The following is a 26,518-nucleotide window of genomic DNA, read 5'->3' on the forward strand; positions in this document are numbered from 1 at the left end:
AACAACCACCCACCCACCACCGAACCATCCAGCCACCCACCCACCCACCATTCATCTATCTTTGGTATGGCTCTGGTCATCTATCCATCTCTGGGCATAGTTACAGTATAATTATAATTATCCCTCCAGTTCTGGACATGACTCTGGTCATCCTTTCTTCTCTAGAACTGCATCTGGTCATCTGACTCCCATCTACCACCCTCTCTGTGAAACCAGTGCTCTGTCCCCCTGCTCCAAGTAGCTGACACACACACACACACTCTGAGATTTGGTTTTCACACACACATACACACACCTAGGAAAGGCTGGCACAGATTTACTAGCTATGCCACCTCTGTCCAGACTATAAGTTAGGTACTGACACCAGAATACTTCAAAGCCAGCTACTCTAAGGTTCTTACAAGGATTTGTACAGGGTACTACACCTCTAGGTAAGTAGACTTTTTGGATGTAGTCTAGCATGGCAGCTTCATGTGGCACTTCCCGCATGAAAGGTACACATCAGTAGTCATACTTATGTGATCTCAAAGCCTGGTCTCCATTTTAATTTCTGCCAGCAAATACTGCCTTGTAGAAAAACTTCTGTTTGGCCTGTCATTCAAGTTATGAAATTGTTCTATGCTGTTCTTCAAATGTCAGGTTACAAAAAGTCCAGTGCTGGTTTCCGCTTCCTGCTCACAAACTGGTTGCAAACACTGCATGTCAATATGGTCACAGAAAATAGATTATAATCAGTCAATATTTATGTTTGAAGTCCTTTCTTAAAACTGGGATAAATCTTTCTGCTAACCCTGTTACAGCCAGATGTTGAGCAGGTATAGAGTGTTTTATGACAGCTTTCAAAAACTTTCAAACTTAACCAAAGTAAATTTTGGGCCACTGTTATACACACATCAGGGCTGGCAAACAATTCCTTGAGAAAACTGTGTTTAGTGCAACAAAACTCTACTCTGCAGTATATATATTCATATATATGTGTATGTATATATATATATATATATATATATATATATATATATATATAGATATATATATATATATATATATATATATATAACAAGGAAAATAATTTTCTTGGGTGGCAAAAGCCAGGGTACCGTTTGGCTAGGCTTATATAGGCCCTAGGGCCAATAGCCTAGTACCTACCTATGAACCCATCTAACCATTCAGACTATGGATGCACAACAATTAATAACATCAAGTTCACAAATGACCCTTCATACTGACAGACTGATGGACATGATACCGCTATGATAAATGCCATTCCCAGGCATGCATGGGTGCTTGGTGTACTGTATTTTTGAACAGCCAGACATCCAATGCACCTTTTTACTAAAGTTTTTTCATCAGATCCAGACCATTATGCAAAACTCTCAGCCAGACATTTTAGTTTTGCAGTTCAGAAATGTGTGAAACTTCACTCCATCTGCCACTCTAGCAGATGGCTACATGGTGCTATGTCCTGGCATGTAGCAAACTTCCTTCTTAAGTTGGGAATAATAGGGACATTCCTTTAAGACAATGGCAAATACATGTCAAAGTCTTCAGTCCCCCCCCCCCCCGTGGATTATTATGTGGTTACTAATTCATTATTATCATAGATGGCATATCAAATGGACCTGCAGTGCTGATTTATTGGGCTTCCTCACAAGGTACTAGTGTTAGTCAGTCAGCATTATGCTACTGCCTGGTCCCTTTGAATTCAGCAGCATAAGAGTACATGCACAGAAAAAGTGCCCTGGGTTGCAGTCGTGCTGATGTCAATACCAACATTCCTTTTCTTTGTGCTAAACACAGACACCAGTGGCCAGTAGACCATTACTAATACAACTGTTTTGTCTAATACCAACTTGTTTTTTTTACTTCCCACATCAAGTTAAGGGCTGCTCTGTAAAGCTGGACAAAAAAAAAATCTGTTCAGCTTTCTTCAATGACCATGAAGCAAACTTGATGGGTTTGTCAGTACAACCTCAATACAGATGGAGCACTACACCATCACTTCTCTGTGAGTGTAATTTAAGGATCCAACCTACGGGACAAGGAAAGACCAAACTGTGTCATCAACAGGTCACATGTTATCAGTTCCTTACTCACTAGGACGGCTAATTTATACATCTGTATCCACTCCCAAAAGACTTTGCCCTCTACTAATGCATTTAACACCTGCTGAATTGGCAAGAGGTTCAACAAAAACCTGTGGAAATAGCTCACCAGCACTACACAAGACCACAAATGCCAACATCTTCAGCAGCTGGCATGCTTTTACAACAGCCTTTGTCTTATTTTGTGATCTTTAAAGTCCATCTGTAAAACTGACATCCCCACATTAAGAAATTCTTAAAACAAATTGCATTTGTATCAGTTTGTTGAGGGCCCAAACCCCTTAACCCTGCCCAGAATCTTCCGCAAATTACTCAGTTGATTGGCATTATAACAAAATTATCAAGGTAGCAAAGTGCATTCAGAATTTTCTGCAAAATGTCCTATGTACCTGGTACACAGGGAAATCACGCCAGAAGCATATCTATTTCATTCAAACAAGCCTTTGTGTGTATAAATAGGAACAAATAATGATTCTATGCGTCACCCATCTCCCTCTAAACATACACTTCTGTTAAGATAGTCTTTGTAAAGCACCCTCCTCCCCATTAGGAATTCAAAACTGCTTTATGTGTGGTAACAAACACCATGCTAGTCATAATCCTGGGTTAAAAGTTACCTTGACACCCCCCCCCCCCAAAATGCAAACATCTCTGAATCATCTTCCATGTGCAGAGGAACTCTGGGTATGGTGAGCTCGCACCATTCAACTTCATGGTTGGAGTTCAGCTGTAGCCTTTATCCTTTTTAATGCTTCCATTTCCTTACCAAACACTTGTTTTTTTAATTCTGCTAAGAGTTCCATTTCATGGGGTCAAGCTTAGCTTATGACCAGAGACACCTCGGCTAAAAAGCCTTCAAGAGATAATTAATACACCAGAAACACAATCCATATATACCAAATGAATCAACATTTAATTGAATTAATGCCCAAAATTGCAAGTGACATACCAAATTTAAAGCAATACCTCATATTTACAAAAACAATAATATTGTCCCACATATTTCCCAATTAAACATTCAGATTAATACATTCAAATTTGCACATTTAAATTAACCTCCAGGTTAAGACCTGAAGGAAATAATGTGTTAAAATTAATGATGAACCTGGTTTCTAGAGCCAAGAAACTTATCATCCCTAAATAACTCTCCATGTTGTTGCACGGGCTTGGCTAGTACATTGAAAAATAAAAACATTCAGAACAATTTAAATGAAGTTCCGTTAACTGGTGTAACAGAGGAAAGTGATATGACAGACTTGGACAGTTCACTGTTGAATTTACCTTTGCATGATAATATTTTTGTCAACATCAATGATTTGGAATAATTTCATGAAAATTAATCTTATAATGATTATTTGTTTAATCATGAGTATGTGGTTGACAGTGACAAAGGGGGTAGGATTAATTACTAGTTATGGAAAGTTAAAAGTTCCAACTGTTCCCTATGTGAGTTATTTCATTCCTGCTAAGAATACTACTGCCATTAATGTTTTTGAAAAAAACATTGTGTAGAGAAATTTAACGTGAATATAGCGTTTTCTGTAAAAAAGCAGAAAGTATATAATTCAACTAAAGAGGAGTGGGCAACGTTGCAAACTATACGGAACAACAATGAGAACATGGTTTTTACCCAGGCAGACAAAGGGGGCAATTGGGTCATTTTATCCAAAGAAAAGTATAACAAGATGGCATATCAGTTTATTGAATGATGAGAATTTTTATTTGAAGTTGGATCATGACCCAAATGCTGAGTTTAACTCCCTATTATTAAAAATGTTGAAAAGGGTGAAAGGTTATTTTTTTTAGTACGAAGGATGTCAAGAAATTGTTTGTTAAGAGCCCTAAAGGACCCAGATTTTTCACCATTCCCAAAATTCATAAAAGCTTAATGGATTCCCGGGAAGACTGATATTGTCTGGGGTGGGCTGTTACTTACAAAATGTAGGAATTTCTTTTGGATGAACAGTTGAAACATTATGCTTCACAGGTGCCTTCATATATTAGGAACAGCCTGGAATTTTGCAAATTGGTTGGGGGATGTCTTGGGAGCAGGATTTTTATTGTGCGTGTGTGGACGTCAAGGCTTTGTACACTAGTCATTCAATGCGCATGGAAGCTGTAGCCAGGATGTTGGGTGAGGGTTCTAGAACTAGTTATATTTTACAATTATTGGAGTTCAGTTTGACACATAATTTTTTCGAGTTTGAGGACGAGTTATTTTTGCAGAAGGGAGGCACAGTCATGGCTGCCTCATTTGCTCCTTCTTATGCTATTATATTCATGAATTTCTTTGAGAATAAGTTCATTTATAACAACAATTTTTTTTCCAACAGTGTAATCATCTATAAGAGATACATAGATGATTTGATCTTTGCATGTAAAGGGGAAATGGGACATTTTGAGGAATTCATGGTGAATTTGGAAGGGAACAACTTTGGGTTTTCATTTACATTTAAGACCAGCAGAGAGGTGATTAATTTCTTGGATTTGGAACCTTATGTGGGATGGGATAAATCTGTTCAGTTCATACCTTACCACAAAGAAACTGCGGCTAACATTTTTTATTGGCCTCAAGTATGCACCCCCCCATCTATTGGATTCATTACCGTACGGAGAATACAAACGCATTTTCAACAACAAATCTGATAAAAATATGGTTGGTAGGAAGTTTGCTAAAGTAAGGAACAAATTGTTATCTAGGTGTTATCAGGCTGACTTGTTGGTTAAGACAGAGGAAAAAGTTTTAGGTATCCATCAGAGGGGCAATGTTGGCATTAAAAGGAAGAAAGAAGAATGGTTTCATAATGAGGAAGGTGATGGAATGTTTTTTGTCAGCAGGTTCTCTCCCTTTTCTGATACACTAATGAATCTAGTCAGAAGGTTTTGGCCTATAGTTGTGCAGGGGCATATGACTAAAGGTGTGCTTCCACAAAATATAATTTTCTCATACAGAAGATTTTTGAATTTAAAGCAGTTGCTTAATAGGAAGAGCAATAAGGTAGGTAGTGGTGGTCGGGTAGGATGTTTCCCTTGTTCCAAATGCAGTTTGTCCTAGGGTAAGGAATCTACATGGCAATAAGATCAATGACAGAGTATATAAAGCTACGCAGAGTTTCACTTGTCACTCTAGTGGAGTGGTTTATATTGTGGGATGTGGTTGCTCTCCGAGCAAGTGGTACATCGGACAGACCAAGAGACAAGTTAAAAAATGCATTTTAGAGCATGTGGGGGACATCAGGCACAGGAGATTGGATAGCCCAGTTCTCCACTATTTTTGTCTTAACCATGGGGGAATTGGATTCCTCTTTATTTTTCAGTGTACTAGCCAAGCCCATGTAACAACATGGGGAGTTATATAGGGATAAGTTACTGGCTCTAGAAACCAGGTTCATCATGAATTTTAACACATTATTTCCTTCAGGTCTTAACCTAGAGGTTAATTTAAATCTACAAATTTGAATGTATTAATCTGAATGTTTAACTGGGAAATATGTGGGACAATATTATTGTTTTTGTTAATTTGAGGTATCACTTTAAATTTGGTATATCAATTGCAATTTTGGGTGTTACTTCAATTAAAATTGTTGATTAATTTGGTATATATGGATTGTGTTTCTGGTGTATTAATTATCCCTTGAAGGCTTTTCATAAGGGGTACCAGGAGACACCAGTAAAGGACTTTTTAACCTAGAAGACTCTTTGTGCTTTGTGTTTGAATCCGGTTTGTGTTTTTGTAATTTTGAACTTCTGACCAAAGAGTCAGTGAGAAACTTAAGCCAAGTCGTCCAAATAGCAATGTGAATACAGTACTGGTCAAAAGATCATTCCCACAAACTCCCAATATAATTTTGTGGTTTCCCATCCAATCATGAAACATGGTTCTCATGGCAGACAAGCAAATACTCTGTTTGACATGTAAAGGGAGCCTATTGCAAAGATAAGAGATGTGTTTCATTAAGAGCCTATTCTGCCAGGCAGGCGTTGCTGATCTCATGCTGGAGGTTAAGATCTTTAAACTGGGCATTTGTTAAATTACTGATTTTAAGAAGGTTGTATAGACCAGGATCTTCCATTACACAAAAATCTAAACAGGGGGTCATCCCTCAGAACTCTGTGAAATAAAACTACAAGCAGATGGTTTTTACTCTATCAGGGGTAGTTTATGTTGCCTGTATCAGACATTGTTTTTGTTAAGAATCTTTGTAGTCTTTCACACTGGTCAAGAAGTTTAGACAGCTACATCCCAAAGGGGCCATTGCATTGAAGGACAAGTTACATTTTAGGGGAATACAGTATGACCAAAAACCCCATGGAGCAGGATGTGATACCTCCAAGAGATAGGCTCTGCAAGGCACAAGGACTTTCCAGTTATGTCTACATATAGTGGCCAAAGGGATGCTGGATATCAACGCATCTAAAAATTGCGTTAGTGATGTGGCAAGAGGAAGGACTGATAGCTTTCTGTATGAGGCCCAAAGCTGACAGTCCAGGAGCTGCTCTGATCTGTTTCAAGAGGCTGTGTCCCCTACATTCTTTCACCACTTCTATTTTAACACCAATGTTACAGCCAATCTTGATATTTTATTAGTTCAAAAAGAGAAAAATATGCATTCTGTCCCTACCTTGCAGGTGTCTGTATTTCAAATTCTATTTATACACACTAAGAAGTCCTACTGCTTCGTACAAACAATAGACAATTTTTTTTAATCCCCCATTTCCCACACAGTACACTGATGGTCTCTGGCTTCCTGTATCATTACCTGCTCTGCCCAGATATCCCTATAGGTCCTTATCAGATAATCTGGGTATCACCTTTGACAAGGCAAGCTGGCTCCCCAACGTCTCAGAGTGTAGGCATTGTGAGGAGGTCACTTGAACTGGGGACTAAGACGCCTCTATACAGCAGGTTACAATGTGCCTGGAGTCGTCATACTGCAGCAGCCTGTCAAGCTCCCTAACAGTTAGAGTGATGTATAATGACATCAGAATGCTTGGTGTAACATCTGCCCACCCAGCAAAGGGCATCAGGTCACTCTTCCTGCCGAGTTACCCTGTGAAGCCATTGGTCTCCATCAGAGGCAACACAGGCAGTGATCCCTCTCTAACTCTCTCTCCAATACAGGAGTGATGGCCATCAGCCATTTTAACTTATCCCCCTGACCAAGCCTTGCATTAGCCAGTGACTGTTCACGAGTTCCAACTTCCAGCAGCAAATCTGGATGCTGGATGCCTTGCCTTTGCACCACTAGTCCAGCCATAGAGAAAATATTTTTGTCTTGTAATTTTAAAAAAATGCAGTAACATGCAGGCAGAATTTTCTGGGTACCTATGTAAGTAACAAAGTTCTATTCACTAGAAGGGTCTATGATGCAGGACTTCCCATCTTGCAAAAAAGTGGAGGAAATGCAAACACCTTTGGCAAAAAAAATGCAGATCTGCTGCTGCTGTAGATCATCAACTGGCTTGACTTTGAAGGATCACCTGCAAAACAGTCTACATACAAGTTAAGTGGGTATTCTGATATAGCCATAAGGATGTCAATAGAGCAACATAACTTCCCTCGAACGTAAATACTCTGAAAAAGTTTGCAGAAAGCACTTTCAGCAAATCTCATAGTAAAATATTATTATTTTACACTCCCCATGTGGGGCGATATAAGCCACATCTTCCAAATGAAATATACCTACTCCGAGGTCACACAGCAGTGAAGAAAACATGCACTATCAATGAAAGTACTATTTTTTACTGAATCAGCATTTTGCTCAAATGTCTATCTTTCTATCAAATGGCTCCCATCCAAGCAATGCTCATGATTTTCAAGACCTAGCCCCTGGCTGGAGTGAATTCTGTGTGAAGTTTGCTGGTCTTCATTGCCCCCCCCCCCCCACAAGAGTTTTGGTGTGTCCTGCAACCCAAAGAGGCATTAATAAGTGAAGTGGCAATGTTTGAGACTGTCCCAGTTTTGTACGTGTGTTGTGTGTATTGCGCATGTATCCTGCAATGGACTGGCATCATGCCTATTAGTGCTTCTCGCCCTACACACATTCCCCTTGGGAAAGCCTCTGGCTCTGCTAGAATCTGAACTGGAGAATGTGTTTATTCAAAATGGAAGCATGCCTGATGCCAAACTAAAACTCAAGCCCCCCACCCCACATGTATCAGAATGCCATATCTTGCACTTATTTTTCAATGAGTGAATAACATTTGAGACATCAGTTTCAGTTTTCTAACAGCTCGCTCCTAGCTGGTGCACGTTTCAGACTGCTGGTGGAACATTACATGAGGTAGCAATGTTTAACCTGCCCCCATATAATGTGATGTGAAATAAGACGTTTTATGGTGCCCCCTTTATCTACCTTCTAATCAATCTGGGCAGCAACAGAACACTGGTTATGAGGCAGATACATGGAAGTGAAGTTTGCTTGATACATCACCAGCATGTGCAACTGCGCTCTCTGTAGCTGTGCAATATCTGTTACAAGATGTACATACAGAATACTTATGACGAACGTCATGGCGATTTGAAATCTTTAAAAACCCTGAAGATGGAAAATGCAGAGCCCATCTTATTAGGTGCACAAGTCAATTTGAACACCCATGGAGGGGGTTACTGTTTAAAAATTTCTGCCAATTAATTTTAAGCAGCAATTCATAAAATTACACCTGATATTAAAAATGATCTGCTGTGGTGACCCCTAATGGGAACAGCTGAAAGAAGATGATGACACCTGACATTAAAAAAATCCAACAAGGATCCTGTCTGGCAGATTCATGACAAAGGAATGTTGTCTTTTTTTTTTCCTTTTTTCTTTTTGTTACAAGGAACAATGCATAACAATTGAACACAGAAAAGAAAAGCAGACCAACAGAAAATGGCTTTACATCCAAATGTCATACTAGGCTAGTATGCAGATACCTATTAATCAAGGACTGTACAGCTGGCTAAAGTTTTCCCTTTCACTGCACAGACAAGTTTCCACATTTTCTGTAAAAAGCCTGCTATCCTAACCAAGATGCAATGTGAGATACTGTTAAGATTCTGAATCTGTTAGGGTGTAATGAATATGTCTGGTACATTTCACTACATAAATGGACTATTCCTTTGAAAGGGTATCGGGCACACCTCGTAAGTTGCCTTTAAACTTAAAAAAAATAACATTTACAATACGGCCATACCATAAGCAAATGTTTAAAAACAAATTTTCAGGATTTTATTATCTCATGTAGTTTACACAAAGCAGTATTTGATATGCACAAAAACAGCAGTATCCTATATGAAGAATTTATACAGACTGTATTACAACACTTGTGCATTAAGACAGGTAGTATTGTTGTTTGTCTTTCGGCTTTTCCCGGTTAGAGGTCACCACAGCGGAACTCTGGTCCGCTAATGATTGGCAGTAGACTTTCACAAATGCCGAGGTGCCAGCTCGATGTTCAACCTTCAACGAAGGCACGCCCATTTACGCATGTCTTTCGAATGCCCACCCAACCGCAGGGAGGACATGCAGACTGCACACAGAAGGCACTCCCCGCACTCCAGCCAAGAATCGAACGGGAGAACCTTTTGCTGTGAGGCAACAACGCTACTGCTGCACCACCGCGGATGCATTTTCCAAAATATACACAAAAAAACAGAAATAGCAGAAATTATGCTGTTGTAAAATAAAATTACTTTTTATGTAACAGAATAACTGGCAATAACACCTCTGGTGCAGGAAAGTAGAGAAAACTTCACTTTCTTACAGCAAAAATGGGGAAAAAGACATATATGCAGAAGTGAGAAAATTCTTGGTTGAATGAATGGCACTAGATCAATTCACATGATATCCCAGACAAAACCCAACATACCAAAATGGAAGTAATTTATTGCTAATTAAGCATCACTTGCTGTGAGGTACTGCACCCTCAGTTACTATATTTAGTGGGTGGTTTGAGGATGGAGCTTCCCAGAACACTATTCAAAGACATTCTAGTTCAGGATGTTGGGTTAGGCTGAAGTCATGTGGTTCAGCACTATTATGCTACAGTTATATAACAGTTTCAACTAAAACAAAACAGAGACATTTAAAACTTTAAAAAAAGAAAAAAATCAGCATTTTTAAGAATTTCATATACTATATGTCTTATTTCTGATGTCACAGGAAAAGTGTGCCATCTAGGAAAACAAACACATTAGGGAACACGGAAGACAGTATCATTTAAAAGAGCAAGACCTTAATTCACAAAGTAGCAAAAAGATCTGCAGCCATAATAATAAAGGACAAAACAAATCTCTAACAACCTAAGAGACTCCTCCATTTCTCTTCACAACAAAAAGGTGTTTTACTCCTGTGATGTCCCTCCTCTGGGCAAGTAATCAAGGAGCCTCAATCCTCACTACTGAGACTGGTGAGGGACGCTCACTTGGAACAAAAATGGATACACACAGTATTTACAGATGCAGCTCTCTGCACCTAACCTAACACAATTTACCTTAAGAGCACACAGGGAACACACTCTCATCCTGGGGCTGGGTTTCCCTCTTTCACAAGTACCCCAAATAAGACTCCCCACTGACACAGCTGTAGAGTTGAGTCCTCGGCCAAGTGTTCAAAGCCATGTCCTTTACCACTCTCTCTGTGAAACCAGTGCTCTGTCCCCCCCTGCTCCAAGTAGCTCACACACACACACACACACATACACACATACACACATACACACATACACACATACACACACATACACACACATACACACATACACACACACACACACACACACACACACACACACACACACACACACACTCTGAGATTTGGTTTTCACACACATACACACACCTAGGAAAGGCTGGCACAGATTTACTAGTTATGCCGCCTCTGTCCAGACTATAAGTTAGGTACTGACACCAGAATACTTCAAAGCCAGCTACTCTAAGGTTCTTACAAGGGTACCCAATTATACCAAGTAAAATTAATACTAATACAAATGGCAGTGTTTAGCCAATGCAGCAAGACTTTCAGGAGCAACCACAGTGTCACCAAATTAAAGTAAGTACTCTCAAAGGTTAAAATATTCTCTAAAAGATCAACCACAATGAAAAGTTTAAAAATATTTTATAATAAATAATAAAAGAACATGAAATTACTAAATATTTGTTTACAATAAACACCAGCATTTCAATCACAGGAAATATTAAAAATAACAGATGGATTGATTCACACATATACAGAAAAACAGTACTTAACTAATCTCACTATATTTTCCTGACTGATCTAAAGAATTACTATTCCCTGGTGATTTACTAAAGCAAGGCAAGATAAAGTGGGTAGATTATCCTTCTTTGTCAGGTTTCAAAAACAGACTGTTCTGAGACTTCTGTCTCATCTAGTATTAAAACACTATTTCAGTGCTGGATTACAGAATGACATCACATACATCTGGAACTAGTAAAACAAAAAAGGTGAACCAGGAGCAACTGCAGACCACCGATTTATTAATTTAACCAAAATTGTACTAAGCGCTTTCACCCACACACATCAGGGCATCTTCAGAATACTGACAATCCTTGTGTTGAACCTCCTTTTAGATCCTTATACAAATTGGATAATTAAACAATTAAAAAATTATTACCTACGCAGCTAAAAATTTTTCATTTAAAAGGTACAATCAGCAATATTTACATCACAAATGAACACAAACAGCCAGTACTTGTGCAAACCTATTAATTTGTGAATGTAATAAAACCTTATTGTCAAAAACTATGTATATGTAATACCAGTAAATAAAAGTTAAAAATACATATATAAATATCTAGGTAATAATATAAATCTAAATGATTATTAAAAATAAATAATTGTTATACAATCCAGCATAAAATCATTCATTGAAAAATTTCCTACTAACATTAAAATTTTTAAAACACTAAATTATCAGATGTTAACCTAATGCATACAAGATCAAATAAATTGAGACTTGTACTTTAGTATACTTGATATAGAAATATGTTTGTTAATACCAGGGCTAGAACTTGCATTTAGCCGTAATTGCCATAAACATTCTTTAGCTTCAAGTAAGGTGTTGTCATCACCACCTTTGTTATTATTGTAGTATACAATTCTGTCAATAACAAAGAATAAAAATCTCTTAAAATTCTGGCATCTTAGACTATGCATATAAAGGGAACTAGTATTTTTCTGTTTTTTAATATCTGTAAAATGTTCCACTATCCTTTCTCGAAGTTTCCTTATCATTTTGCCAACATAGAAGGCGGGCATGATGAACATATAGCTAGGTACACCACCATTTTTGTGTTGCAATTACAATGACCTGGGCATCCAATTGTTTTGCCAAAATTTTGTACCACAACATATGGTCCATCATGTAGTATGGCATGCCCCACATTTGCTCATCGAAGATGTGTTGAACATATTCTTATTATTAACTGCCTCAAAATGTTCTTTAAGATTCACCCCCCTACTATATGTGACCTTGGGCCCAGTCCCTAAATTATCAATAAGGTCACCATTATTCTGGGAAATACTTATCCAGGTCTCATGTACTATATTAACTATCCTGGGTGATATATCATTAAATGGTATAATAAAAGTGTCATTTCTAGTAGTGTTATTTGTCCTAGATGTACTGTTGTCAAAACCGTACTTTAATATAGGTTTGTATATTTGATGTCTTTTAATATAAATCTCTTCACTAACTTTAACAATTAATTCTAATGGATAACCTCTGTCCAGAAACATATCTGATAATATTTTAATCTCATTGTAAAAATTAATGTCCACTAATAATTCTAGAAAATCTGACCATCTGTCCCTTTACTAAATTCTTTTTCTGGTAATAGGGATGGCAACTATCAAAATGTAAAAAAGAATTGGAATGAGTTTTTTCCTAAAAATGCTTGATTCTAACTTACCCATGTTTTTATAGAATAAAATATCTAAATACTCACAATTGTTGTCAAATATCTTAAAAGTGAAATTCAAAAAACTAGATGTCGTTTTTAGAAAATTTTCAAACTCAATAAGCATTTCTCTGTTGCCCTTCCAAAAAATAAGAATATCGTCCAGGTACCTTAAGTAAAGGGCAATGTTAGGCCAGAAACTAGAAGTGAAAACACTTTGTGTTTCCCATAAGGCTAACACCAAATTGGCATAAATAGGGGCGCATCTAGCCCCCATGGCCACACCTGTACTTTGTTTATAATATTCACCATTAATAAACATAAAATTGTTTTCAAGTACAATAGCCATCAGTTCACGTAACAATTTGCATTTAGCCTTATTAGACTCACTAAATTTCAGCAAACTTGTCTCAAACATTTCAAGACCTAAGTCATGAGGAATCACTGTAAATAGGTTAACAACATCAATAGTTACCATTGTCATATCGTCTTCAATATCAACAAAATGTTCTCTAGCTTTTTCTAGACAATGCCAGGAATCTTTTAATATATGAGGCAGATGTTTTAAAGTTCCCTTACAATGCAAATCTATATAAGCAGCAATGGCTTCAGTCTTTGAACCCCTGGCAGAGACTATGGGCCTAAAGGGTGGATTGTGTATGTCCTTATGGATTTTGGCGATACCAAAAATGGATGGCGTCATTGGATGTTCCACTAATAAAAAATTATATTCATCTTTGGTGATGACACCATCCATCAAAAATTCATATAGATACCAATCCACCTTAACATATGCCATTTCCATTTCATGTTTTGACAGTTTTTCATACGTCGTATTGTCACTCAACATTATTGTCATCTTGTTCAAATAGTCTGCTTTACTCATAATAACAACCCCACCCCCTTTATTGGGTTTCATTACCCTATATTTGTCAGTAGTAGTTAATTCCTTAAGACAAAATTTTTCAGCTGAAGTCAAATTATCAGAAGTAATTTTTTTTCATTCTTTAATATTCTTCTGATTTGTGTTTCACATAATCTCTCAAACAAATAAATCATTGGGTTCTGTGGGGGTATAAAAGTACTACTCCTTTTTAGAGTAAAACTAGTATTGTCTCTCTGGTTACACTTGTTGTTAAAAAACAGCTTAAGGTTAAGTGCTCTAGTATAAAGTTTTGAAACTAATCAAAATTCTACCAACATCTAATTTAAATGAAGGGACTAATCTGAAACCCTTCTTAAAAAGTTCAACATAGGCAGCATTAAAACAAGTATCAGTATAATTGTATACACTAAACCCTCCTTCTGTAATAACAGAACAGTGCCAGTCAGTGTTATCAGTGTCCTTCTCCTGTGTAAATACCATAGAATATGGCAATCTATCAAATTTCAACCCATAAAGGGTAAGAAAGTTGAGAACCATTTAGGTAATATACCATCTAGTCATGTAGAAAGTAAAGATAACTATGAACAAGCATTTGTTATGGAATATAACATCTCTAACATCAGAATAAGTGAAATATTTAGGAACGAATGGGACAAATTTTCCATGTTTATAGACATGGAAAATATTAACAAGACTGTCCCAAAAATAGTGTATAAAAATGGTTGGAATATGAAAAGAATTTTAGAATCTCATCCCAAAATCAATACTCCTGACTACGGAAGAGGCACAATTAATGGCCAGAAAAGGAAAGGTAGTTTTAAATGCGGCCACTGCAATCAATGTGAATTTATGATGAATACAGATGAGATATAGATTACCAGTAGGGACAAAATTATAAGGAACAATGTATATTACAGTTGTGAAACAAAAGGAGTTATATATTTAGCCCTTTGTAAAAAATGCAGTTCATTTTATATAGGGAAAACAGAACGAGCTCTGAGGAGGAGGATTTATGAACATAATTATGACATCTTGAAAGCTAAGGAAACTAATGCTTTATATAGGCATACAAAATAATGTAAAGAAGGAAAGTTTGAATTTTTTGTGATAGAACAGGTCAAAAAAGAAATAAGAGGAGGGTTATGGGAAGAGTGGTTAGCTTCTAAGGAACTATGGTGGCAAATTAAATTAGATGCCACGAGAAAACCTGGACTAAATGAACATACATCTCTAACCCCCGTGTTAAAATTAAGAGCTGCAGAGATTTAGATTCCCTGACATAAATTATATGTCCAGGAGATGGCAGCACCAGTATACAAAAGAATAAAAGTTAAACAGAATGAAATTTAGAAATTTTACTTTTCATACATACTTAGTATATTTTTAACATTTAGGGGAAATATTCTTTTTAAACATTTTAGATAAGTACACATTAAAATATTTAAGATTATTTTAAAACATTTTTATTCGAAAAAAATGAATTTTAAGATACTTAATAAACAAGAATAAATATATATACAACACATTTAACAACACCTCACAAATAGCGAAGTATCCAACAACTTTACATTGCACTGTTAAGGTTATATGTTTTGACCTAATATTTACAAAACAGTGAAGAATCCAATAACTATTTATTGCACTGTTAGTGTCAATATATTTTGATTTAATATTCATGATGCAGGAATTCCCTTGATTTGATTAAAAATGATGCATTTTACTGGATTGGCTCAATTTGAATATCAATTTATATTTAAAGCGCTAATTGATATGTTTTATTGTGATCTGATGAAGTCCTGGCTTTGGAAAGGATGAAAACGCAATTTTGACAAGAGCGTTAATTTATTTTGTGTTTTAATAAATACGTAGCATCTTTTGGAATTACTCGCTTTCTTCCTGGACATTTGTTTTTTATCAGTAACTTTTGTGGCGTGTTTTGGAGTTTTATCAGAACTTGGATCAAGCCATCTATTGAATCTGTGCCTATACCTGTTGGTATGTTTGCGCCCCCCTCTATGTTTGTAACCCCTTCTAAAGGGATGGCAGCATTAGTTCGTTTCTTGGCAGGTGATTCTACAGATGGTGTACCTTCACTATCGGTAAGAGAGGACTCATCACCTGAAGTACTGGTATATGACCTATCACTATGCTTTAAAATAGACCCGGGCCTTTTCCTTGTCCCCCCCGTTCACACTTAAACTAACATCCTTGAATCTAACTGATCTTTGTATTTCAAAAGGTCGTCTCCTACTATAGTCCAAAACATCCCTGTTGAATTTTTTCACCTTTCTGTCCTTAGTTATTTTGTCGTAGGTTGTTGATTCTTTGGACAATTTGGTTACCATACTTTCATAATTGGTAGAAGATTCAAATTTCTTACATTCAATACTTAGATTCCTAACTTCAGAAATATTATTGTCAATGGCCCTTTCATAATAAGAAGCCAATATCCTGACAAAGGCCATAGATCCATCTTGTACCGCTTGATTCCATTTGTCAGTCAACCTCTGTTCAGATCTGCTGACCATTGGTCTTAGTCTAATACGAAGACCTCTAGGAACCATATTTTTATGCAAATACGCCTTGAATAACCTCAGATGCCAAATATTAGCCCGTAGCCCTTTAAGGCCCTTTTCCAAATTTGAAAACACTGTTTGACATCCGTCTTGTATGTTAATGCTACTAACATCGGAGTTGCTGCTTGGGATAGAATCCAGACCAAATACTTTAATATCCTCCCGATCAGCACACAACCCTTCAAGAATGTTATCCAGGTCCATAATATTAGTAAAGTATACCAAATTGTCCAAAGAATAAATTTGGCACCAAAAATAGCTTATATGAAGTAGCCAGGATAAAAATATTAATCAATTGCTAGAAAAAGCAAAGTGAAAGCATAAATTGAGGTGTAAGGACAAGAATAAGGCCCAGCTATTATAGATCACAAAGACAGGTCACACTAACTGACCAGAAATAGATATCAAAACACATCCTTGTACTGTATGTTCAGATTTCCACTCCGTATTGTTACAATATTTGCCACCAGGCCAAAAAACCTAATCAGTTATAACATATCACTGGACTAACACCAGATGTATATTCATATAGCCTATAGTTGATATATATAAGCCAAAATAAATCTCTAATGACCAAAAGACCATTAGGATATCAATAATCCTTATACCAGTGAATCACTGTTATGCCCACTGATCCTATATACCCCTTGTGTATGCAGTTAAATATATTTGAGAGTCCGTTAGGCTATTCCTTAAACAGTGAATCAAAGCAGGACCAACACAGGTAGAATTAAAGATCCTGTTTACATGTGCATTAGTGTAACAAGGCTATTTCTCCAAAGACATATAGGCAAAGTACAAAAGCCTAATGGCAATCGTAATATTTTAGTAGACCATAATGGTAAAGGCCCAGTTAAAAAATGACTTGTACCAGCCAACTTTTCAATAAACATCAGCAAAAGTTATTCAAACATGCACCAATGGTATATAACCAACTCTGGGTTTGTTAGTTATATAAAAAGCAATAAATCAATCGAATAGATTAATGAACAGACTGATGAATATTTCAATGAAAAAATGATAACATTACACTGTATTCATACTGTATTGAATTCTAGTCACATATCGATCCCAAAATGAACCTATAAATCCCCTTTAAGTACACCTTTATCCATTGAATTTATGGGAAACTTCCTTATAACACATTATCGATGTTGTTAACATTCTGATGAATATCCCACAGAATCAAAAAATACATAGCAAATGACGTTCAGAATCATTAGATACTGTGCACCATTCACTCAAAATGTCCCGGTCCACACGTCCAAAATAACTTTCTAAGAGTTAAATATCTCAATGACCATAAAAAAAGGCCATACAGACATAAGTGTTGAAAAACCTTGAATAACTTTCGAAAATATTATCCACAGTGGTACCAAACAGCTGTCAAAACCATTAATATTGACCCTAAAATGTACATCAATATAGAGAAGTGATCCGTAGTTAGTCAAAACCAACCTACTAAGCACCTAACATATTCATATATCGGTAAAATTATAAAAAAATACCTAACAACATCTCATAACTGTTGATATTCATTTGTATACCCAAAAAGGAATTTAACATACAAATGCAAATAAGGAAATCCTATACAGTATGTAATGTATCATTAATGTCCCGGTTCCCCAAACGAACCATGGGTGGGTCCCATAGATATGTTGTGGATAGTTCCACGATAGTCCATGTAGGCCCAAAAGGAACGTGGCTGTTGAAAATCTTTAGCGACCCACAAATATAGTTGTCCACAACTAAAATAATGCCAAAATCCATTCCAAAAAGGGAATTCCAGTTACCAAATATGTCTTCCGAAAAGTCTGCCCAAAACAAAATTTATAATGAATATTTTTTCATTTAGCTTTTTGTCCTATAGGTACAAGGCTATGCGAAGCTCCATTCAATTTTCATGTTACAATTTGGTTGTATTTATAATTGAATCATCACACTATATGTATTTTTTGTGACTACCAATGTGGTTTTCCTCTTTTAATATGGTACACATATCTATATGTACATATATGTTTATATGGAGTAATTGGGTTGTTAAATTTGAAAGGTATATAATTTGGTCTATGTTTAGTGGACAGAGTTTAGACTAGGTTGAATCATGTTTGTATGGCATTCATATACCATCTTTTGTTTATTTTTACTATTTTTTCATCTTTATGATTTGATTATTATTATCTTAAGACGTGCACTCATTGTATCTGCATTCATATTTGTAAATACTTTTTGCATTTGCAATTACAATTGTTTATTACCTTTGTTACATATATGACTCTATAGGCTCTTGTAAGCAGTTCTTTGGGCTCATGAATATGTATCAAAGGGGTTGGATTATACCATTGGTTAAGCATGACTGATGAAGGATATAAATAATTATGATGCTCAGGTTTAGGCATGTTTTTTACTCACTGAAGAAGGCATATTGCCGAAACCGATCTGAGGGTTGGAGTTATGTTTGGGACATTTTTATGTTCCTGGTTCTCTGCAAAATAAAGCGTTGGACTATATATGCTGCCCGTTTGTGTTTTTTTCATTAATAAACTTCCCATGGATCTTCCCCATGTCACCATAATCTTAAATACATTGCCATACTTAGGTTCAGCCCTTCCCACAACAACTTTCAGAACTAACCACAAAGATCTCACACTTTCCATAGGACTCAATATGAAAAAAGCCTCAACTCCAATGGAGCCAAAAACATGATTTTTATTACACTTCAAAAACTCTGAAAATGCTCAAGCACTTTAGATGTTAAAGACCAAAACAGTCTTCCCAGTGAAACCACCACATAATTGAATACATTTGCATTGGGATAGACCCAACCCTGAACATTCAGCTTCATATAAGAAGAAAAAGGTTAAAAAATAACTACCTACTACTATAGACTCATAAAATTTCTCACTCCCTCACCCTTCCTGCAAGATCAATCACAGGCACAGGTTTGTTATTTATCCACCTAGTATATGACCTTCCCTTGGTAGCAGCAGCAGCATCCATTAAGACCACAACAACCCTCCAGTCAATCTTAAAATTGTTGGTTCATCATGAACGCCACCAGGTAAGAACACCTTTAGGTACGAATCACCCATTACCAACAATTCAAAAAAACAGATGCTAGAAAACCAGATATAGTTGTCCATAAAAAAAAGACAAAAGTAGCATTGATCATTGAAATTGCCACATCCAATGTCTACAGTGTCTTGCGTACAGACAGACACAAAGTCATAAAATATCAGGATCTGCAGGCAGAAATGAGAGCAATGTGGAAGAAAGATACCTAGACAGTTCCAATAGCAGTAGGAGCAACAGGTCTTATAAAAAAGAATCTACAATCATATTTAGATGCGTTACCAATACATGTCACCCATTATGAATTGCAGGAGTAATTACTGGGCACATTGCGGGTGCTGCGAAGAGCACTTTTGGCTGACATCAAAGAATGAAACAATACTCATTTCATGAACTATAATCATACTTTGACTTAGGAATGGAGTCCATTCCCGTCATGGTATTAGAAACTCACAAGATTTGGAGAAATTTAAAAAAAGTAAGAATGCCGCTGCCTACAATCAGGAAGGCCAACTGGCTGTGCATTAGACAAAGTTCTGACTTATTACTCAGTTAACTGCTATTCAAACTGCTGTACTAGGACACTCCGATCCACCTATTAGCCAAACTCATTGCCGTAATTCCCTCAAACAACCTTGGAAGCTATTGTCATGCAGGTCCCATATGTCAATCCCCCAAAATAAAACTGCACAAACCACAGTTTCTCTCTTCTATTCCCCAAACTTTGCCAATCACTCCATCCTAACATGAAAAGCCTTGCTGTCTACAGTAAATTCAGACCCCAATTTAAATCTTACCTGATCAATCAAAGCCAAAGTAAATGTTTTACTTCTGGCCACATTACTAAACCTCACTTATATATTTCGATAACCATTTGAAATATCAGAACCCAGCAAGTCCAAATGTGACTATAACAAAATGATTAAAACACAAGAAGATTGAGCTGGCGGCCAACCACGTGGGATTCGACACTTCAGATCTCTTCCACACATATTTATTCATTCATTTATATAAAAGTCAACAGATATTACATAAATATTAAGGACTTTCATCCTAATAAAGAGGACTTAATCAGAATAACACACACTTATCCATTCAGTTTAAACAGGCTAAAATCCCTCCAAGAGTTAATTACAATCTCTTAAATGAGCAGTGGTGCAAGTTTAAAAATACAGTGTCCAAGTTCATTCATCTTTACAGTCTTGAAATGAGTAAGTATTTAAAATAACCCTTGGAAAAAATACAGAAAAATGTTTTACTAAGTGTAAAATTAAAACTTTCAATGAGATGCCACAATAAATATCTTAAAATATTTTTAAAAGTTGATACTGAAAAACTGGTGTTAAAACGTTGCTGTAAAAAATTACTTTAAAACAGCTGATCTCATATTTAACCAAGGTTGTAGGTATATGCACTCATTTAATCCTGGGTTATAAGAAGCATGTAACCTAAGTTGCCACCCAACGTCTTTCAGCTCAAGTAATGCTTTCATACCCACCCTGGATTCACTATTACTTTTTCAAGAATGGCAAATTTGAACTTTGTGTAATGTGGACATATTCTAGAGTGCTTGAAAAGGACATTATTCTCATTTTGCCTTCCTATATCATAATTATGTTCATATATCCTCATTCGGAGGCGCCACTCTGTCTTTCCCTCATAAAAACTAGAACACCCCAAGCACTTGGCATGGTAAACTACTGCTTTGGTCTGACAGTTCACTTTTTCAAAATGCAGTATGGAACCAATCCCGTTGTCCAGTTTAATACTACTCACTTCTAAGATACAAGTACATTAAGTACATCTTGTTTCTTGCCTATGTCTGTGTAATGGTCTGAACACACTGACTATGAACTACCTCTCTCCATTACTCTACTAATTTCTCTCCTCCGGTTAACTGAGCCTACGTCCTTTCCTTAAACCACCCCTTCTCTTATTTTCCCCTCACTCTAATCTCATCAAACTAACTGCTACCACAACCTCTCTAGACCTGCATTCTTCACTCTACTTCTTCCTACCTTCCTATTGACTCCTCTGCCAAATGACTCCTTTTTGTACAGCTATGCTCACCTGTTTGACCTTATTCTAATATCCTTTACTTGTATATACTTTAATCCTACTCCCAAAACCAAACAGAGAATTAATTACTTGATGGCTAGTTATCTTGTTACTTGTATAACTTTAACCGTGAACATAATACTTGTTTATTTGTACTGAGAAATTTAATTTAATTTGTACTGACATTTCTGATTGTATATTTTCTACTGTGGAGCTTCTCTCCCCAGGCCACTGCTGAAAAAGAGCACACGCACAGTAAGACAGTCCCGGTCAACAAATGTTAAATAAATAAAATACTTTTGTGGTTTACTTCAAAAATATTCCAATTCCTTTTTATTATTTTCTTAATTTCCCCTACTTGGGGTCCCTAGCCTACCACCAAGGCCCTACTGAAGTGCTTTTCATCATCTTCTTGTTCTTTGGGTAGAAACCCTCTTCCCAAAAGGGGTTTATACTTAAGTCGTTGACAATGTGGGAGGGATAGTCTCTAGCTAAAAACATATTTACAGCAATATCTAGTTCTCTAAAAACATCTTTACCATTGGAAGTCATCCTGGCTACTCATATGCACTGTCCCTTAACTAAACTTTTCTTTTGACAAAGTGGGTTACAACTTGAATGATCTAAGAAGAAATTACTGAACGTGGGCTTTGTGAAAATAGTAGATTTAAATCCACTGCCCGAGTGCATGACAAGCGTATCCAAATAGTTCATTCTATCATGGTTAAAATCAAATGTGAACTTGAAAAGTTTGATGTGCCTTTCAGGTAATTTACAAAGTTAAAAATTTGTTTTTCATCCCCATCTCAAAGAATAAAAATGTTGTCCAAAAACCTGACATATAACTTATCATGAACTTGGAATTTGGACCCCAAAACAAAATTAATTTCCCAATCCAATAAAAACAAGTTTGCATATATGGGGGCACATGAGGCCCCCATCACTACTCCTTTTTAATTGTTTATAAAATTCCCCCTCAAAGTAGTTACAGTTATAATCTAATACCAAGGACATCATTTCCACAATTGAATTTATTTTATCATTGGTAAAATTTGTAAATGGAAGCCGCGGTGGTGCAGCGGTTAGCGTAGTCGCCTCACAGCAAGAGGTTCTTTATTTTTATTTTTTATTTTACATTTGTTGACCGGGCTGGTCCAACTGGATATGGAGTCCATTTTCAGTGGAGGCCCGGGGAGAAAAGCTCCAAAAATACTTTCATTTATAAACAGACTTAGAGAGAGTAACATTTTAGTTAATGAGCATTTAAAGTATCAAGTTCTGTCAGGTGCAAAAGTTAGGACATTAACATACTAACAGTCAATTTACTTGTGGAATAAAAAAAAATTAGTAGGCAGAAAAGGTGGAAGTAGTAGAAACAGATGGAAATGTTAGTCAGGGTTTATGCAGGGGCAGAGCCAGCGGGTTCTAAGGGAAGTTTTGAGCTGGGTTTTAAAGCAGTGAGGAGAGGAGATGGAACAGAGATTGTCAGGAGGAGAGTTCCAGGATTTTCCAATAGTGTTAGAGAACAAGGAGTTACCTGCCAAGCTGTTGGATTTACAAGTTGCTATGAGGTGTCTGTTAGAGGAACGCCGGCTTTTGAGGTTGCAGTATGGAGTTATAAGGGAAGTGAGTATAGGGATATTAGTGGGCTTGTACAGAATTTTTTGGGCTAAGGAGAGTTGATGGAACAAGATCAGATATTGCAATTCTAGCCATCCTAATGCCTTTAAGTTTTTGCAATGGTGAGTTCTGTAAGTAGAACCAGAGGCAAATCTGGCAATACTATTATAGGCAGTAGACAGTTTCTTGAGGTTAGTATAAATAGGTGAGGCATAAAGGAGGGTTGAAATCAGATGGGAGTGGGCAATGGAGATTCTGGCCAGTGGAGTAAGGAATGGTTTGATTCTATAAAGTCAGCCTAGTTTTCTGTTGACTTGTTTAATAGTGTTATTTATGTGAGAATTAAAGGATAGGTTGTTATCTATTTCAACTCCCAGGAGCCTAGTGGAGGCATCTGGAGATATACTGGTGCCATTATTAGAGAGGACTGAGAAGTTGAGAGGAGGGGACTTGCGGGTGGGGGAGAAGAGTAACAATTTGTTTTTTTTTTTTTTTAGGATTTAAGATTAGACATCGTTTAAGGAACCAAGCTCCTTCTATGTGCAGTCTGCACGTCCTCCCCGCGGTCGACTGATGTTGAAAGACATGCAGGTAGGTGCGTGCATGAATGGGTGTGCCTTCTTTGAAGGTTGGACGTCGAGCTGGCAACTCGGCACTGTAAAAAATCCACTGCCAATCATTAGCGGACCAGAGTTCCGCTGTGGTGACCCCTAACCGGGAAAAGCCGAAAGACATTAGTATTGGTAAAATTTGTAAATGTTACAGAATACTATTGTGGAAATGTTCTAACCCTTCTTCACTAGGGATTGTTGTAAATAAATTTATTACATCAATAGCTACAAAGGTCAAGTCTTTAGACCAAATATCTTGCTTAAGCCTGCCCAGAAAGTCCCAGGAGTTGCTAATCAGATGGGGCCCCAATTTAGGAAAAAAATTTTAACCAACAGTCTACAGCGACTCCTACAGAATGAGTTTTGGATCCCCTGGCTGCTACTACTGGTCTAAAAGAGGGTTTCTCTTGATTCTTGTGTACTTTGGGGATGCCAAATATGGAGGGATTACAGGTTTGATTAATTTTAGAGCCTTGTATGTATCTAAAGATATCCTCTGCTCTAATATTCTTCCAGGTAGGAATCAATTCTCCGATAGACACAGCTGAATAGGTATCACTTCCATTCAGTAAATCAAACACTGTCTTAGAATAATTAAAGGAATCATACAACAGAATTCCTCTTATAGGGCTTCATAATCCATATGGATTTATCACCATGTAGCTGATCAAATACTTCTCACTCTTACTAAGATTGTTCTGATTATGCTTGTTGTTCCTGTTGTTGGCCTGCAATTTGTAGACATCATTTGTTATGGCTCTCTCAAAAACATTCAATATAGGGTGAGTTGGGGGAGTTAAATATACTTTTCTTTTTTACGTCATTCCCTTCATAGTTCTCCCTGGTTCCACCTATGACCCTTTCGTTAAATACAGTGCCATATTCAATTTTCTAATAAAGAATTTAGCTTCTAAAAGTGAGACGACTTAATCAAATTTTCTCGAAGGGACACATTTTACATGAAAAGGGAAAATTATTCTGGTGTGATCTTTTTCCTAGTATAGTTATAAATGTGGAATCCATTACAGGTAGACACAGCACCTTTAGTGACAATTAGGGAACTGTCTACCTTCTCTCCACTCCCTTTTGATATCCACCTATTTGATGGTACTGATTCTGCCCTGAGTCGTAACAGGGGATCTTCCAGGATCCCCCCCTTCCCTCCCTCTCTCGGGTGATGTGCTAGAACAAAAAAGTCCTTAAAAGTTTCTCTAGTGTTCGCACCATTAAGCTCTTTCTCTTGAGCAGCTGTGGAATAATACTCACCCAGGATTAAATGAGTATGTATCCCTACAACCTTAAAGTAATTTTTTACAGCAACTTTTTAACAACAATTTTTCAATAACTTTTAAGAATATATTTTAAGATATTTATTGTGACATCTCATAGTAAGATTTTTTTTTTTTTTTTTTGGGGGGGGGGGGGATTTTACACTTAATACCATTTTTTTCTGGATTTTTTCCAAAGGTTATTTTAAATACTTACTCATTTTTAGACTGTAATGCTGAATGAAATTGGACACTATCTTTAAACTTGTACCACTGCTCAATTAAGGGACTGTAATTAACTAATTAACTCCTGGAGAGATTTTAGACTATTTAAACTTAATGGACAAGCGTATGTGTTGTTCGGTCCTGGTTATTAGGATGACAGTGCTCAATATTTATGTAAAATTTATTTGTTGACTTTTATTATTTTGTACGTGGTGGTGAATAATTTTTTGTGGAAGGCATCCAAAGTGTTGAAATGTGAGGACCCACAAGACTAAGTCCCGAAACAATAATAATGAATGGCCAAATGACTGGACTTTAAAAGCCTGAGATGCCATTGCTCAAAATATTCACTTTTCTCTGAGGTATGGCAATCTTGGAGTTGGCGTATATAAGTTGCAGTGGGGGGGGGGGTGTAAGGGGCTTGCCCCCCTTCAAAAAAAGTTTTAATAAGAGTGATTTTCGAAATTCACTCTTTTCCTGTGTTTTCAGTCTTTTTTTCGACACTCTGCATTTCTAGTGCCATTATTTAAATAAGGAGTCATATACCTCAAATGCTTTACTTTTAGCTTCTTTACCCTTTTAACCTATTGTTCAGTTACCAAGCCTGTTGTATACTCCCTATTCCTCATTTGTACTCTGACTTTTCTTATTTTACCACTCTGCGTTACTTTGTTTGTGCTTTGTGTAATTTAACTTCAATTTGAATAGTTTGTGCTATGCATAATGTAACATGGATTTGAATAGTTTGTGCTATGTATAACTTAACTTGGATATGAATAGTTTGTGCTATGTATAATTTAACTTGGATTTGAATTGTTTGTGCTGTGTATAATTTAACTTGGATACGAATAGTTTGTGCTATGTATAATTTAACTTGGATTTGAATAGTTTGTGCTATGTATAATTTAACTTGGATACGAATAGTTTGTGCTATGTACAATTTAACTTGGATTTGAATAGTTTGTGCTATGTATAATTTGAATAATTCGTGCTATGTATAATTTAACTTGGATTTGAATAGTTTGTGCTATGTATAATTTAACTTGGATTTTAATAGTTTGTGCTATGTATAAATTTAACTTGGATTTGAATAGTTTGTGCTATGTATAATTTAACTTGGATACGACTAGCTTGTGCTATGTATAATTTAACTTGGATATGACTAGTTTGTGCTTGTGCTATGTATAATTTAACTTGGAT

General features: G+C 36.5%; 1 protein-coding gene across 1 annotated transcript in view; it reads right to left on the minus strand.

The window, feature by feature from the left end:
- FTO (FTO alpha-ketoglutarate dependent dioxygenase) overlaps positions 1-26,518 on the minus strand; it is a 1,656,404-nt gene that overhangs the window by 1,504,812 nt on the left and 125,074 nt on the right. The window lies entirely within an intron of this gene.

The sequence above is a fragment of the Protopterus annectens genome, chromosome 8.part1 (assembly GCF_019279795.1).
Source record: "Protopterus annectens isolate FY-2018-M chromosome 8.part1, PAN1.0, whole genome shotgun sequence".
In the NCBI taxonomy this organism is placed as follows: Eukaryota; Metazoa; Chordata; order Ceratodontiformes; family Protopteridae; genus Protopterus; species Protopterus annectens.